The sequence below is a fragment of the Ambystoma mexicanum genome, chromosome 12 (assembly GCF_040938575.1).
Source record: "Ambystoma mexicanum isolate Mex_15411 chromosome 12, UKY_AmexF1_1, whole genome shotgun sequence".
Lineage (NCBI taxonomy): Eukaryota > Metazoa > Chordata > Amphibia > Caudata > Ambystomatidae > Ambystoma > Ambystoma mexicanum.
The window spans coordinates 621,584,440-621,601,458 of NC_090936.1; positions in this window are offsets into that span (position 1 = coordinate 621,584,440).

Below are 17,019 nucleotides of genomic sequence, written 5' to 3' on the forward strand. Positions count from 1 at the left end.
TTTAATACATTCAAAATGAAAGGCTCCATCACTCCATCTATGAATGAGGCAAAACCAGTTGTTTTCTTGAAACAGGGTAAAGATCCCACTTTCCCTGGTTCTTAAAGGCTTATAGCATTGAGCAATCTAGATGCTACATTATATGCTAACATATTGCCGGGTAGGTTATCATTGTTGCTGCCAAAACTAATACAGCAGGACCAATCAGGGTTTATACCCATGGGGCAGACCCACGATAACACATGCCGAATATGCCACTTTGTCGAGAAGATGACTAAAACACTGAAGCCAGCGTTGATGGTATCCTTTGATGCTGAGAAAGCATTTGATCGTGTGGAATGGTCCTTCTTATTTAGCACAATGGAGGATATGTGGCTAGGCATGGATTTTCTCCAAATGGCAAGGGCTAATTATACATCCCCTACGATAAGAGTAGCTGTAAATGGTACTCTTTCTAAGATTATAAAAATCAAGAGGTACACAAAGCAAGGATGCCCTCTATTGCCGTTATTATATGCTATATATTTAGAACCATTAGTGGCTAAGATCCGTGCTGTGGACCAAATTAAGGGGATTGAAATGGACGAGCGAGGAACACAAGGCAATAGAATTTGCAGATGATATGCTGATAGCGTTATCAAACCCAGTTTATTCACTGCTGGTGCAGATGGAAGAATTTGAGGGGTTTGGGCTAATCTCAGGATTGAAGATTAATAGGCAGAAATCTGAAATCTTGAATTTATCGACTCAATCCGATACAGTTGCCAGTTTAAGGTCTCAAACAGGATTGAAAATTGCGGAAAAAGGTATCCAGTATTTAGGAATAACCGTCACAAATACGATAGGGCAGCTATACAGGGCACATTAGCTTCAGTTACTCATACAAATTAAACCAGACCTACAGAAATTGACCCCCCCTGGCAATTTGTTGGGTTAGGAGGGTGACGACAATAAAGATGGTGGTACTGCCCAGGCTTTTACATTATTTTCAAGCCCTGCCAATACGGGTCCCTAAGACTTTGTTTAGCTCCCGTACAAAGATGATATCGGCATATATATGGTGTAACAAGCCCCCTAGGGTGGCAATGGCAACAATGACGGCACCAAGGAGAAGGGGAGCATGGCATTACCCCACTTCCGCAGATATTATGAAGCAGCACAATTACGGGTGTTGAGGGAATGGTTTACAGATAATCAACAGAAAATATGGGCCAAACAGGATAAAGCAGTAGTGGGGACATCTCTTTCAGGATTGTTGTGGCTTAAGAAAAGACATAGGGCCTCATCAGGAGGCTGGCGTTAGGAATGGACAATAACCGGGTCATTACAGCATTGCCGGACCCAGTATTTGCCTATTCCTGGGTGCCGGAAAATATTCTTCCCCATTCCCATTTAAGCCCCATAGGATTCAATGGTAATGGGGAATCCGGTTGCAACGGCACCGTTATAAACGGTGACGGTGCATCCGACATGCTGTGCTCGCGGGTGCCGCTCTGCCCACCAGGAAAGGCACCCGCGAGCACAACTCGTAGTTTGCCGGTCTGGGAAATACGGTACCGGCAAGCTTACTGGTACCGTAGTTCCCGGACCGGCAAACTTATAATGAGGCCCATACATAACACTTGGGTCAGTGAGATAATCGTGGGGGGAGTGGAAGTTTGGGACATAGCAGTGAAACGAGGGGCCCTCTTGGTGCCCCCTGCACCTTTCCTACCATTATTTGGGAACCCAGATTTCCCACGGGAGGATAAAGGTGCTTTTAAGGTATGGAAGGAGGTGGGGTGTCTTAAGATTCAGGATATTTATTTATTTATTTGGCATTCATAAAGCGGACTTAGCCCAGAGGCATCAAGGCGCTAATACTTAAGATGATGGTTACAGTGGGGTACGGGTGCAGCGTACATGTTACTTGGTACAGGTGCGTACAACAAGACAAGTGCAAACAGGCATACAGGCAAAACAATAATGACAATTCTGCTCTAGTCTAGATCAGCGTGCTTGAAGAATACATACTGGAGGCTAGTTCAAATGTTTCAGGGCCAGGATCTACAAACATTTGAGGAATGTACCTGGAAATTTGGGGTGCGGGAAAGAGATAGATTTAAATATAACCAATTAAAACACTGGTTAACCAACCTGAGCATTAAAGTAGCAGCCACAGGTGTCTACATTTATGCAGTTTATGTTTCCGAATGGACAATGGTTGGATTTGTGGGAGAAGTTGAGGTTGTCGTGGACGGAAGAGTTGGGCAGGGAACTCACATTGGGAGAATGGAATAGGATTTGGAAAGTGCCGACGACATCTAAAGTGGATTTACAATTACGCTACATACATCAAAGGATATTGGGCAGGATTTATTGGACTCCGACACGTATGTACAAATTGGGTTTAGTTGATGATGCTTTGTGTTGGGGTTGTGGAGAGAACAGGGTACAATGTTACATATGTTGTGGCATTGTGAAAGGGTGGTACATTTTTGGAGGGAGGTTCTTGACAGGATTGACCAGATCTGGGACACTGTCTACCCACGCAATCCCTTAGCAGTTATATTTCTGTTGTATGGTGGTGGGTGTACTGTAAGTCGGGTGGCACTGTGTGGGGTGCGTAAGGTTTTGTTGGTGGCGGCTAAGCAGGTGTTGAAGGTTTGGAAGACGCAGAAAAAGCCGACGGTGGAGGAGTGGATCTTGGATGTTCGAGTGTTGTCTAGATTTGAGAAAACTATGTTCCGCAAACAGGGTAAGGCAGACCTTTATGATGAAATGTGGGAGGGTTTTGATGAACATTATGGATAGTGTTGGGTTGAGTTGTGGAGTGGAGTGTAATGGTTTACTTTAGGTGTTATAAGTATGGGGGTGGGGGTTTGTGTTGTATATGTGGTTGTTTGTGCAGTCTAGCTTGTCTGTTGTTGTTTGTTTGGTGCATTCGGTTTGGTTAATCTTACGGTGTGATTTGGTGGGTTATGGTGTAATATTCTGCTGTTTTGCTCCCGCCATTGTATGTCTTGCAGTTCAATTACTTTTGATGATGCTCTTGTTGTATAATGTTGAAAATGAGAAATAAAGAGTTAAAATAAAAGTAGCAGCCACACGTTAACTGACACTGTTTGAATTATATATAGTAACCCATACGGGAACTAAAAGGCTAGTGTCCATATTGTATGGATTTCTCAATGGCAATACTCCCAAGGTGCAGTGGAGATATATGAAGAAATGGCAAAAGACACTAGGGCATGATATCTCTGAAGACCACTGGGCAGGTTTATGGAGCTTGGTTCCGAGACTAACACGATTGATCCAACTGAGGGAGATGTGGTACAAAATCATTTTTCAATGGCACTACACTCTGGAAAAGATGCACGCAATGTATCCCTCAGTGTCATCCAAGTTTTGGAGAGGCAGTGTGACAGTGGGAGATTGGGCACATATATGATGGGACTGTCCCATTCTACAACCTTTTTGGGGAGAATTGAAATCACAGATGGGGAAAATGGTTCAGGGGCCGGAATTGCTTGGCAAAGAGGTGTGGATGTTTTTGTTTGTGGGATCCCTGCCAGAAAAAACTCACAAAGATCCAGAAAAGAGGCTGTATTGTCATTGTAATAGAAGCTTGGCTGGCAGTCGCACAACATTGGAAACATCGCCAGCCTCTGACAAGTTTGAAGTGGCTTCGGAAAGTATGGACCTTTGTTTCGATGGAATGGGTAACATACACGATTCAAGTCGCTCAGAAAGCATTCAGACAAGACTGGGGCACAATATTATTGCATTTACAGAGTGACAATATGGTGCAATGGTGCCCCCGTAAGATAAGGATTCTGGATATTTAGTGAAACTGTGAACAGACCTACCAATAATCAGAGGAATTATGTTACGTCTGGCGGCGAGGGTGGGGGGAGGCGAGGGGAAGGAAAATTCAACACTGTGTTATATTGTATTTGATTGAAAATTATTAAAATAAAAATGTAAAAATAAAAAAAACAATAACAGCTAAAACGTTGGAAGTTACCTGACCCGCTAAACACAACTGCCAAAAACAGCTACCACCCTCAGTGATACACGATGCAATACACCTCTCGCTTTCCCCTAAGATCTGAACAATGCAAAATTAAGTGTTCCAATGTTTCCACCATAGAGGGCAGATTACAAAAGCAACATGTCAATATTAATTGGGAGCTGGAATTGTAGTGTGACAGTACATCCCTAGTCAGAATTAAGTTCCATCTAAAACAAATAAAAATTCACCGCTCCGCTGGGTGAGGGTAAATGGTTAAGAATGGTGCAGTGATTTTAGCCTTTTTGCAATCAAATTTCAGGTGGTTAGAAGATTCGTAAGAATGCATAGTATCGACTGTAAATGCCCAGTCCTGCCTATAAAGACGTTTTTTTACTCTTTGAGGAATTTTCATTGAATCAGTGACAGCCAGGTCCAGATCCAAGAGAATTGAGTGACAAACAGTCAATAGTGCGACAAATGATTTGTCCCCAGGGTTCACCATAATTTTCTTTAGATACTGTTTTGAGTGATTGATTTTATAATACAACGCAAGGAACTTCCAATGCGCTCTACATTTAAGAGAGAAGAGTCCCGAATCATATCTCATAATGGCAAGAGGAACACTGATGGGGACAAGCAAAACTCGTCGACATATACTGCCTTCAACTTGCGTGAGCAGGTCACAGACCCAACCTGGAAGGATCTCAATGCCATAAAAAATCTTAGGGATTATCTTTCCCTCATAGAATTTGATAGCCGGGAGAATGGAAAACTTCACATACTTTATGTCTACTCGTAGCAGCTGATTGCCCATACTAACTTCACGAGAGAGTAGCCAGTCCCTCAGTACCAATTTTAATTTGCGTGAGAAAATAGGAAAGCCTAAGTATGTAAAGTGTTCCACTCTCTCCAGCAGTTCATGATCAACATATAGTTTACAGGCATAGTTTATTTTTTTTCTTTTTAGTCACACAAGTAAGAACTTTTGTTTTAGTTGAATTACTATGCAGGTCATGAGCAGAGGCAAAGGCAGAGAATGCGTTTAACAATCGCTGAAGGCCCCTCGGGGTAATGTCAAATAATAAAAAATCATCTGCATAAGCGAGCCAGATGACCTTCAAATTATCCACTCGGGGAGAGGCCAGAGCAGCCTTAGTCAAATATTCCCCAATATCGAACAGATAAAGATTAAATAGGCAGGGGGCCAGAACGCATCCCTGCCTAACACCTCTCACTGCATACAATTTCCTCGAGAGGGAACCTTAAGAATCCAACTGAATCTTAATATTTGTATTTGTACATTTAGTACAGCATTGTGATTCTTGCAGAAGCCAGTTTGCCATTTGACGATTCTGCCAAAGCTTTTTGCCAGGACTCCAGATGATCAAGTAATATCACTGAGAAGACTTAAATATATGCATCTAGAATGGCAATTGGGTGATAGTTACTCGGATCCAAACAACAGCCGTTTTTATATATAGGCACGATATGTGAAGTCGACTAGGATGGAGAAATAATTCAGATTCAACAATGTCTCTGAAGGGGGTAGTTAGAATTGTTGCCCAAAGGGCTGGATCCCCCTTGAAGAGGACATTCGAAAGATTGGTTGTCCCCAGAGCTCTAGAGCAGCTTATGTTTAAGATACACCGAAAAACCGAATCATAGTCAAATTTCAATGACTATCCTTCAATGCTCTCAACAGATAAATCAGGGCACTTCTACCCCAGCATATTAGATACTGCAAAGACTCCCTCCAAATGGGCAACCCATTGATCTTCTGAAATTGATGCTGTTCGGTGCTGGGATTGGGTCCCATTTACATCATTAATCAATGTCCAAAACGCTTGCATATCCTTATTTTGCAAAGCATGCAGCATTGCTTCAGCATCTAGCTGAGACTGTGAGGCCTGATTGCCCCTCACCCACCATCTATATGTTAGTACAGAGTGCTTTATTGCAAGGTGCCTTTGCTCAATAGAACAGGAAGCCCCATTTCTGATTACCCTAATCTTCACACACATAATCATTTTCTTCTGAACTAAGTCAGCAATATAGGCATGCGCATACTTCCTGGTCGACTGTTTACCTTGTTTTCTTCTCCCAGTTCCCAAGCCCAACAATTCTGTCACAAAGCCCTTACATTTCTGGACTCAAAAAGTATCAAATTGCCAGTCCATATGAGTAATATTAAGAAGGTTTAGAGCAATTGTATTATTTACCTTATTAGGATTCCAGCTTACCTGATTACCTGCCCAGTTAATTCTCAAATCTCGAGGAAAAGACTCAGGCAAAACACAAGTGATCGATTGAAATAAAAAGTGGTTGATAAGTAACTATGGTCACTAAACAAATTGTCACATACAGACAACTGCAGACAATGCTCAAACAATGGAGAAGTCACAAAGATAATCCAGGGTAGAGTACACCCTACCATAACTCCATGTAGACTTACTGGGTTCATCCCCATTAACCGAACCATTGAGCATTGTTAAACCCAGCCCGTGTAAATTGCAATCCCAAAGCTTACCAAACTGAACCTTAACCAAGGAGGACGGCTTCGATCCCACTTCAGAGTGCGTTGGGATACAAGAGGCATTCAAGTCCCCCAAGAGAAGTAGCTGGCATTTCTCATACTGTGCCAGCCAACCATTCGCTTGAGCAACTATTTGTCAAATGAGCAATGTTAACGAGCACACACTTACATGCCAATATATGTTGAACACCAAAATATCCCAATTAATGTCCAATCAAACTCGGTGTGAGTGGCCAATACTCCAAACATGGAGGGCATAAAAGAGATGATATATAGTGGGATGGACATTTTTAACCATTGTCAGCAAACCACCAAATGGTCTTCCCCAACAAGTGCCAGTTGACAAGCAATTTGATAATCATCCAGAGATGGACATTTTAGTAACCATGTTTCTTGTGTATCAATCACTGTGTAGGCATTGAACAATCTCGCCACTTTAGGACCAGATAGCAAAATTAATTGCCCCCTAGTGTTCCAGGAAAGTAGAGACAAATGGAATTCACATTGGTCAATATTAGGGATGCATTACAAACTTCTGATTATGGTTTGTCCCCAGCAACCCATTTCACCGGAACAGACAGTTCTGTGAATCTGAGTCCGTCTCAGGCTTTCCTGGGTTCAAACTTTGCCTTAGATGTTCATTTTCCCTACACAAGGCTTGCACCATATCCCTAAGGGACGTTTGTTCCCCCAAATCATTCCCCCAAGGTACTGTGGGTTCTTTTTACAGAGAAAGATCAAATCCCCTTGACCTAATTGCATCCAACTCCTTAAACAAGAGGTCTGCAACTATTTTGGATTTGAGATAAAGAAACACATGGTCAGTATGCTGCCGATCAACAAAGAACACTTGATCGACATCAGACGAGGAAATAGAAGACAAGGCAGGCAGGGAGCGCAACAACCCAATACATTCAAGCGGATCAATACAGTCGATCTGTTGTCCGGGATTAAACTCTCCAGCGTAACCAATGGTGGCTTCCCCACATGCAAGCTCATTGAATCAGCCTCCGCCCCTGCACATCCGCCTCTCTCAACTTACACATTACAAACAAGCCTAGGGTCACCCTCACAGTTTCAACTCCCCACAATCCCTTCCTAGATGGAAAAGTCAGGGAAGATTGTGTGGTATGAGATTTCAAAGAATCTAGACATAAAATTGAGAGTAATGATTGTGAAGTCAGCAGTAACGCTGGCGAATCAACAAGGGGTTTGAATGTTAATGTGGACACTATCTGGACAGTAGAGGAATTAGTTAAGGGTAACATTGAAGAATTGAGTGTTGATGTAGAGTCTATCCGTGTCATAATTTGATTAAGAGAAAAGGCATTGCTTGCCGCTATAACATCAACAACCTCACAAGGCTTAGAGTTGGGGAGAGAGCGCTGATGAAAGATAGAATTATTAGTAGCGATCAGCCCCGAAGGCCTTTTATTGGCCAACTCTGGGTTATGTATATTCAGTAAATCTGTTCCTGCCCAATGCAACTCTCCCCATGCACTACCTGGACAGAATCCAGAAAGAGGAGTGGTGCAGACATGAGAATTGCAACCCAATGTCTTATTCTTCGCATTCACTGCACCAGTTGCTGGGCCATTGCCCCCAAGTCCCTTCGAACTGTGTTCTGAACCACTTGAACAGAATTAAATTGTACGTCGCTATATCTTAAAGGATAGTTCCGGGACTTTTTTTTTATTGTCCCTACGGTTCGGCCATGTGTTTTTAGGCATAAATCGGTAGATCGTAGAAAACTTTCCTATGGACCATACCCGACTTTTCGTCCATTAACGCACTCGAAATCAGCCGCCATTTTCTGATAATCCTCTCACTTGCCGCATCGCCCTGGCTCACCTGCTTTTGCGGCACTAAATCAAATCCCCCGCCCCTGAAACAGACTTTATCAAAACATTCATATTCCCCGCCTCTATCCGTGACGTGACTGAGCTGCGTAGGCAAACGCGCCCAGGCGTCTTCTACGCGACTCCACACAGAACCCGGAAATCAACACAGATGAGCTCACACAACACAGCGCGCCACAATCGGGAATATGAAACTGTACTTTTAAATTAAACTTCAAGATTGTAAATTTGGTAAAGTACATTTATTTGACATCAAATGTTTTGAGAATATTCAGCGATTTTCATTTTTATTTGCTCACGTTCCAAAAAGTTAGTTTTGAGGCACGCGATGTTCCTTTGCTGTACACAGGGTCTTAGATCATCTCACAATACAGCGCCACAATTCGGAATATGAAACTGTGGTTTAAAAGCAAACGGCAAGATTGTACATTTGGCAAAGTACATTTATTCGACATCAAATGTTTAGAGAATATTCTGGGATTTGCATTTTTCTTTGCTCTCGATCCAAAATAGTTCGTCTTGAGGCAAGCGATGTTCGTGTGCAGTACACAGGGTGTTGGTTTACGATAAAATAAGCTCTTCGGTCGCACTGATAATCGCATGGCTGTTCCAACAACGAGGCACTAGGCCACCACAACGGTCTGTATGTTGCATCTAGCCGTTAGTACCGCGTAAGGGCATACTTGTACTTGGCGATCGTCCCATAAAATGGTCAGGGTGGTAACGTTGTTCACGCGGAGAAGCAACTGGCGGTTAAAAAAACCATCCGCCGGTGTCTGGTACTCGTGACACATGCAGTAATGCATGATGTACCTGTTTGAAAAACATAAAAAATGAAATTAGTCTCACCATCAGATCTTTATTAAAATTATTCATTTTATATATTAGGTCGGGAAATTATTTCATAGCTAGGACAGTGCAACTGGGTATTATACATCAAGGGGTGGCTGTAGGATACTGAGACAGTCCCCCAGTGCAGGGGTTGACAGGGAGGCAGTGCAGGTGGAGAGTGGAAGGGCCCAGGACCGAGGTCGCAGACAGTGGACCAGTTGTAGCAGGGGAGAGGGAGAGAGAAAGCAGAAGCAAAGAGGAAGGTTTTGAGGTGCTTCCGTAAAAGGAGATGGTTCTCCTCAAGATAGTGGCGGTACAAAACAATATGCCACATAGAACGAACAAGTACAACTTAACCCGTCTTTAAAGCTACTGTATAGTAATTAAATTGCGGTATAAACTCATCTAAAGAGTTACTTACATTATATTTGCATTTTCCATTGTGTCTGTGCGTAGGGCAGCCCCGAAATACCACTCCTTCTATGCCGACGTTATTTCTTCTAATGAACGAACATGAAATGGCTTCATTATCGTTTCTTACGTTATTGCCCCACACCCCCAAAAAGAAGTCTTTCGGGATGGTCCCGGCCTGTCAAGGTCAAATAACAATACAACCTTATACTGAGTCGTGGGCCATTCCGGCACCCGAGCAAAAAATCAAAGCAGCTGATCTTCACTTTGAACGAGCGCACATTCCTATTTAGCAACATTCAGTGTAAGGCCATCTCACAGGACTTGAAATTTACACTCCATTTTTGCATTTTGTCTGCGTGCTTTGCAGCCCCAGAGAACCATAAATACGGAGACATTCTATATTTTTTGAAAAATGATTTATAATACTGTTTGGTTTAATTTAATGCGCAGATGAACAAGGTTGGATAGACACATTGCATGTACACTGAGCAATCACTTTAATTTACACATTACATAGATACACATATTCAATGGGCCTGCGACATGAGGAGACTCGAGAGAACAGACAATCGAATTACAATCATTTAAACCGTGATGTGTATTTCTCAATGAGCTCTTCTTTAGGTGGACATGGAACAGAGGCAATGTTGGGTGGCAATGCAGTTGTCCCCTGCACAGGTTCGTTCACAACTCCATTTATGTGCCTATCTAGGACGTCAACAATAAGTCTCTCAATAAACTCATATTGCATATCCTCAAACACTGGTTTGATCACCCATTGTTTACTTCTTTTAGTGAAGGCCTTATTGTAGCAAAGCGTCCCTAAAGTTCCGGTCGTCCTACTTTGTTGACGTCCAACATTATGGTTATGTGCCAAGACCGCTAGAAGAGTCCGATGTATCATGCCCTCCATGCCAAAATGCAATCGTTTTGGCCTGTACTTTAGGCACATATTGTGGAACACCTCCAAATCTCCTGTGTGGCAGAATTCCGTGAGTCCCCTCAAATCTCTTGTTATAGTTTTATCAAATACAATCTTTTCAATGGCTTTGTGAGTGGGTGATGAAGGAATCAACCACTTCTTCTTCCGTGCCTCCTCTGTGGACAAATGGCCATGTTCACAATTGTGGAAATGTTGGTTTGTGTTCCAACGGTGAACGTTTGTGCAGTGTAGCATTACTGACCGCCATTTTTCCAGTAGAATTTCCAACGACCCTCCACATGTTTTTGAGCTCCACCAAAGATGGTTGCTGATTGACTTGGACCACTGTGAAATACCTTGCGTTTCTTTTTTTTTACCTGCAGCAGACATTTTTTTATTGATTGTTTTTGCAAGATGCCAAACGTCAAATTGGTGATTTATATTTTTGTACTCTTCTCTCATTGTCTTGCCAATTGAAACGTGTCTGTCCGTGGCTATCAGGTCGATCACCATTCCCCGCGATTGTAGTTCTTGCAATGATGCTACAAAGCCAACTTTCTCCATGGCCACTGAGGATGTACTTTGTGACACCTGCACGACCACCGAACTCACAATTTTCTTACTTTCCATGTCCTGAAAGTGGTAGGTGCAGTACTTGGCTGAAAATCCTGGGCTGTCGCACTGTCCATCACCAGCTAGCCTGAACCGTTTGCCCGCGAATGTACTATCAATAGACATTTTTTCCATTCTCCAAGCTTCGCTAATGGCTGGAAATAGATAATCGGTTTGGTATTTGTAGAAATGAGTTTTTGCAATGAAATGGATTCCCACAAACTGAAAGAAAGACTCTAACTTTTTAAAACTTGAACCACTAAAAAGTGCAGCCGCTGCACAAAGTAGATTGCCTGCTGGCAGTTGCCCCAGCATGGGTTGTGCAGACCGTGAGAAAGGATGATATTTTGTACAGGTGGCATGTATTTTAAGGTTAGTGCCTCGAATTGCACGAGTCACATTAATCAATGGCTCCCCACATACTTCCCCACCAACCGAATGCCCACATTTCATCCGAATAATAATATCAATCAAACAACTATCGAATACAATGAATTTGGCCTCTTTCCTTATACTGTCACTCTGCATCCCAGCTGGTTCGGCCTGTAACGTTGAGGACATGTCACTCACATGAAAGGTAGAATCTATGATATCGTCTTCCGCTATGTTCAGTGATATTGATGGTGTTTCATTGTCATCCACTTCATTCTCTTCCATTGCAACATCTGTTCCTTCTCCGGCGATGGGTGAATAAGACAATTTCTTCAACTTTCTCGCGGTCTTAGTTTTTGCGGGTGTGGATTCTGTGAACTGATCTCCGACTGCATCCGAACTACCAGGAGGACATTCACTATCAATGGCTGGATGTGGTATAGCTCCGTTGTCAATCACTTCATATTCTTCCCATTGGCACGATGCATCTCCAGTCTCAAGTCCCTGCCAAAAGGTTTGACAAGCAACATCTCTTGTTCGCTTCACTGTCTGTGTAGATCTAGTTCGTACACCCACTCGCAACTAGAGGACAGATTGGAAAAGGGATGTTCAGTTTAAACACAACTTACAGTATTGAACTATTAACAGTGAAAAACAACATAATATAGTGACCAGGACACTAACCTTCTTTTGCTTTCTTTTCTTTGAAACTTTCTTGCCTCGAACTTCAACATCAGGACGCTGTTGCTCCGACTCGTGTGTGCATGTCTCCACTTCCTCTTGCGCTGCAACGACTATATTTTCATGATAAGCACATCCATCACGCACTGACGCTCCATCGACTCCCTGAAACATAGAACTTTCATTAGTATGTATAATAATATCGAAAACACAAAATGTACTTGGGGACCAATACCCACGTACATCTCAATAGCAAAACACGAATGAACGCTTTGTGTAGAACATTCAAACGACAATTATTCACGCATTGTTGATCTAGTTAGATGGAACTGTCAAGATCCATACCTCGGGCTCCTCATAGACTTCCATTGATGATATTATTGAAGATGATGCTTCAGTAACTCCCTGAAACACAGTAATTGCATTAGTATGGTTTTCTATTTTGTTAAAAAGAACATAAACTTTGTGCAGGCGTCAACGGCTCATCTAAATAGACCTGCACAAATGATCAGTTGTCTAAAATAAATAATGGATATGTAAATATGATTCAATTTGCTCGATCGTTGGAAGTGTCACCACCCAGAGATCTGCATCAACTACTAGGGGTGATGTCCTTGTAGAAGAAGCTCCGTCATCTCCCTGAAACATAGTACTTGCGTTAATAAAGATGGAAGTATAGCGGATGTAATCACGTCATATGATTTCGCTTGATCGAACTGTCAGTATCCATACCTCGAAATGCATAAGAACATCAAGGGACGATGTAACTGCGGTGCACACTTCTGCAAGCTGTTGCGCCGACCCGTAACTGCATGCTCCCCCTTCTTCTTGGACTAATGCTCCATCGACTCCCTGAAACGTAGGACTTTCATTAGTAATGAACACAATATTGAAAAAAGAAGACACATAGGAGGGCGACGACAGAAGGACATATCAATGGCTAAAAACGAAAGAAACATTGTGTGTAACAATCACGCTACAAGAATGCAAGATCTGATGATCTCCATTGATGGAACTGTCCGGAAACGTACCTCGAGCATCTGAGTGACATCAACGGTTGTCGTCAATACGTTGGACTCCTCAGCATCTCCCTGAAAGACAGTACTTGCATTATTTTGGATAACAATAATTATAACTGAAAACAAAGACTAGAGGACGAGTACAAGGGTGTACCATTAGGTAAAATAATTACACGATAAATTAAAACTATTGATTTACATGCCTAAAAAAAGTCAGTGGCAGAATAGCCAAGTAAGATTACCCGATAGGCGCTTGAAGTGGCTGATGACTGCAATAACGACACGGATGGAGAATCTTCCGCCTTCATATTGAGTGGATACATAAATGGGGAAATTATTGTTAGCTAATGCTACACACTACCGCAAGGCCGAGAGATAAATACGTAAACTTGACTCACCAGTGGAGGGATATGGACGAATAGAGTGGGAATAGCGTTTGAGAGCAATTTTCGCCTCGCTCGCGGTGTGTTCTTCTTTATTAGCAATGATGTGGAGTACATGTCTGAGCTAAAGTGCCTGCTGCAGATGCGGTATCGATCACCCCTCTTGTCCGCAAAGACTTCTAGGACTCTACTTTTAAGCTCAGACGGTGGATATCCGCAATATCGGACCCATTCTCTTATCTGATCTATTGTCTTAGGGAAAACATGCATTATAGTACCTTCAGATTTATTATGGGTCTTCGAAGGGCAACCGCCAATGGAACAGGCAGGCATTGTGGAAAGTTCTGAAAAGTAAAGATCAACAATTCTCTATGAATACCAATGTAAACTCAGAACATGTGACTAGTTCCTTGCATGTACTGTCTTGAACAAAAAGAAATTGGACGCAAAATGATTATGGTACATGGCCTTACCTTGACGAACAAACAGTTAGATGCAGGGATCAGAGTACTTTCTTGTCGTACAACAGGGAGCAGTTCACCGGTTGCAAACTGAGGAGTTTCCTCGGAGTGGTCACGGAAGTTCACAGAGACGAAGAGCAGATAACCAGCACCTTCACGGGTTGACTAGCAAAGCGCAAAGAAGTGCTCATTAGAAATATGAAGTGGGTTATAAAGAATTCGAAACAGGGGTGTGTTTGTGAATGAATGACGTCTATATGTTGTGGCATTATGCGGATTGCAGGGGGCCGTCCAGCGTGAAGGGGGATGCTTGGCAGGAGACACGGGGTCTGGAGGTAGACATGGGAACAACAACCCATGCTCTATAGACCACTTTGAAGTGTACATGGTCTTTGGCACCTCTTGGCCTTTATCGCTCCCTGACAGCTCCACTTGGCAGCACAAGTACCCCGGTGCGAACTGCCTTTGATAGGGCGGGGGGTGGATTGGGGCGCTGGTCGTGCAGACAAGACACAGGAAGACTCGTGAATGGAGACACACTTATGTGGATTGCAGGGGGCCGTCCAGCGTGAGGGGGGATGCTTGGCAGGAGACACAGGGTCTGGAGGTAGACATGGGAACAACAACCCATGCTCTATAGACCACTTTGAAGTGTACATGGTCTTTGGCACCTCTTGGCCTTTATCGCTCCCTGACAGCTCCACTTGCCAGCACAAGTACCCCGGTGCGAACTGCCTTTGATAGGGCGGGGGGTGGATTGGGGCGGTGGTCGTGCAGACAAGACACAGGAAGACTCGTGAATGGAGACACACTTATGTGGATTGCAGGGGGCCGTCCAGCGTGAGGGGGGATGCTTGGCAGGAGACACGGGGTCTGGAGGTAGACATGGGAACAACAACCCATGCTCTATAGACCACTTTGAAGTGTACATGGTCTTTGGCACCTCTTGGCCTTTATCGCTCCCTGACAGCTCCACTTGCCAGCACAAGTACCCCGGTGCGAACTGCCTTTGATAGGGCGGGGGGTGGATTGGGGCGGTGGTCGTGCAGACAAGACTCGTTTGCCGCAGGGCCTCACCAAGGAGAGGCCATCTAACTGCATGTAAGAGGCAGGCTGCAGGATCTAGTACATGGAAGGCAGGGGGGTGAGTTTATAAATACCTCACCCTCCCAGGAGAATATATGGGTGCAGTTCACCCTGGAGACCCTGGATGCCTAGGCAGTTAGTCAGCAGCAGGCTGGCCTGTGGTGGCAAGGCGGCACGGGCCAGAGGGCGTCATCTCTGTACCCGGTGCCCAAAAGGATGATTTATTATGATCAACCATATTGATTATTTACCGGGTTCAACGGTTATGTGGATTGAAGGTGGGGGGCCAGCGTGAGGGAGGATGCTGGCCGGAGACATGTGGTGTGACAAGACAAGGCACAGGAAGACTATTCAATGGAGACACACTAGATTCATTTAAAAAATCAAAACAACCATTGTTAAAATATATGTTGGGTTTTATTTTAGATCTTAATTTCAATTGAACATAAATAATAAACATTACACATCGTAAAGTTCCGGTTGCAGCACATCCAGGGAAAATCCGCGGTATTGTCCACTGTCGCTTGGGAAATGTTGTCTAATGGCAAGTACCGCACAGGCAGGTATTACTCTCCGAACGCGGTGTCCGAGCCTCCCGTGAAGCCACCAAGTGAAGCAACGATAGGCCACCAGCCTGTACCACCTGTGAAAATGAAAGATGCAAACTGTATTAAAATGACAAAACTTTCTTATCATTCTGCTTTGAAAAAAATTCTATCTAGAAAATGCACAATATGGACCCAATTTACATGCATTCGAATGATATGTAGATGTAATTTTATATGTGGGAGACGACCATGACATAGTAGTGGCATCACTGACATCAAAACCAGAGTATACTTACTCGTTACTCGGATTACGCGGACGAACAGTGCCGCGAAGTTCGTGCATAAGCACCATCATCATCCTCAACACGGTCCGTGAGAGGCAGGCTTCCCTGAACTCTGGCAGCTCGGTGATGCATTGCGGACTTGGCTCGCCTTCCGAAATGTACGCCAAGCACCCGGAATTTTCACGGCAGCAGCAGTTCTCCTCCTCAGTTGGCATTAGCTCGCACCGATTGCACGTGCACCAGGTGGAGACGCCGTCCATGCGACATGGTCCAGGCTCTTCATCCGTTGACTGGTCCTCCCAACTGCCGTCCGAATCCCCATCGTTTTCGCGTGCTTGCCTTTCCAGTAGTTCTTCCTCGGTGTACTCGGGCTCGTACATATACGGCATTATTGTAGCCATTGTGTGGTAAAGAAAGTAAAATAATTTACAGAGATGGTACAGGTTTTCACAAGTCCTAGAAGTGGCGAAGGTAGCTGACCAGAGCACAGAAACGAGTCACAGAATACTCAAAGTAACACAGAGAGAATAATGGAATCGAAAATCTGCTGCTGTGTGTTGTGAAACGGTGTGTTTATACTTATTGAGGAAAGAGGCGTCCTGCCATTTCCATGGCGACACGTCATTAGCTGAGGCGCAGCGATTGTTGACACGAAACGTGCTTTGGCGTTGGGAAATGGGCGGTACGCGTCTGCTGATGTCAGGCTCAGGGGCGGGGGATTTGATTTAGTGCCGCAAAAGCAGGTGAGCCAGGGCGATGCGGCAAGTGAGAGGATTATCAGAAAATGGCGGCTGATTTTGAGTGCGTTAATGGACGAAAAGTCGGGTATGGTCCATAGGAAAGTTTTCTACGATCTACCGATTTATGCTTAAAAACACATGGCCAAACCGTAGGGACAATAAAAAAAAAGTCCCGGAACTATCCTTTAATCTTTGTGTAACCACAGGATTTCTTTTAACAGAGACGAAACATTTATTTTAAAGACGTGACGATTTTTAGTGGGCATAACAATGTTTTCAG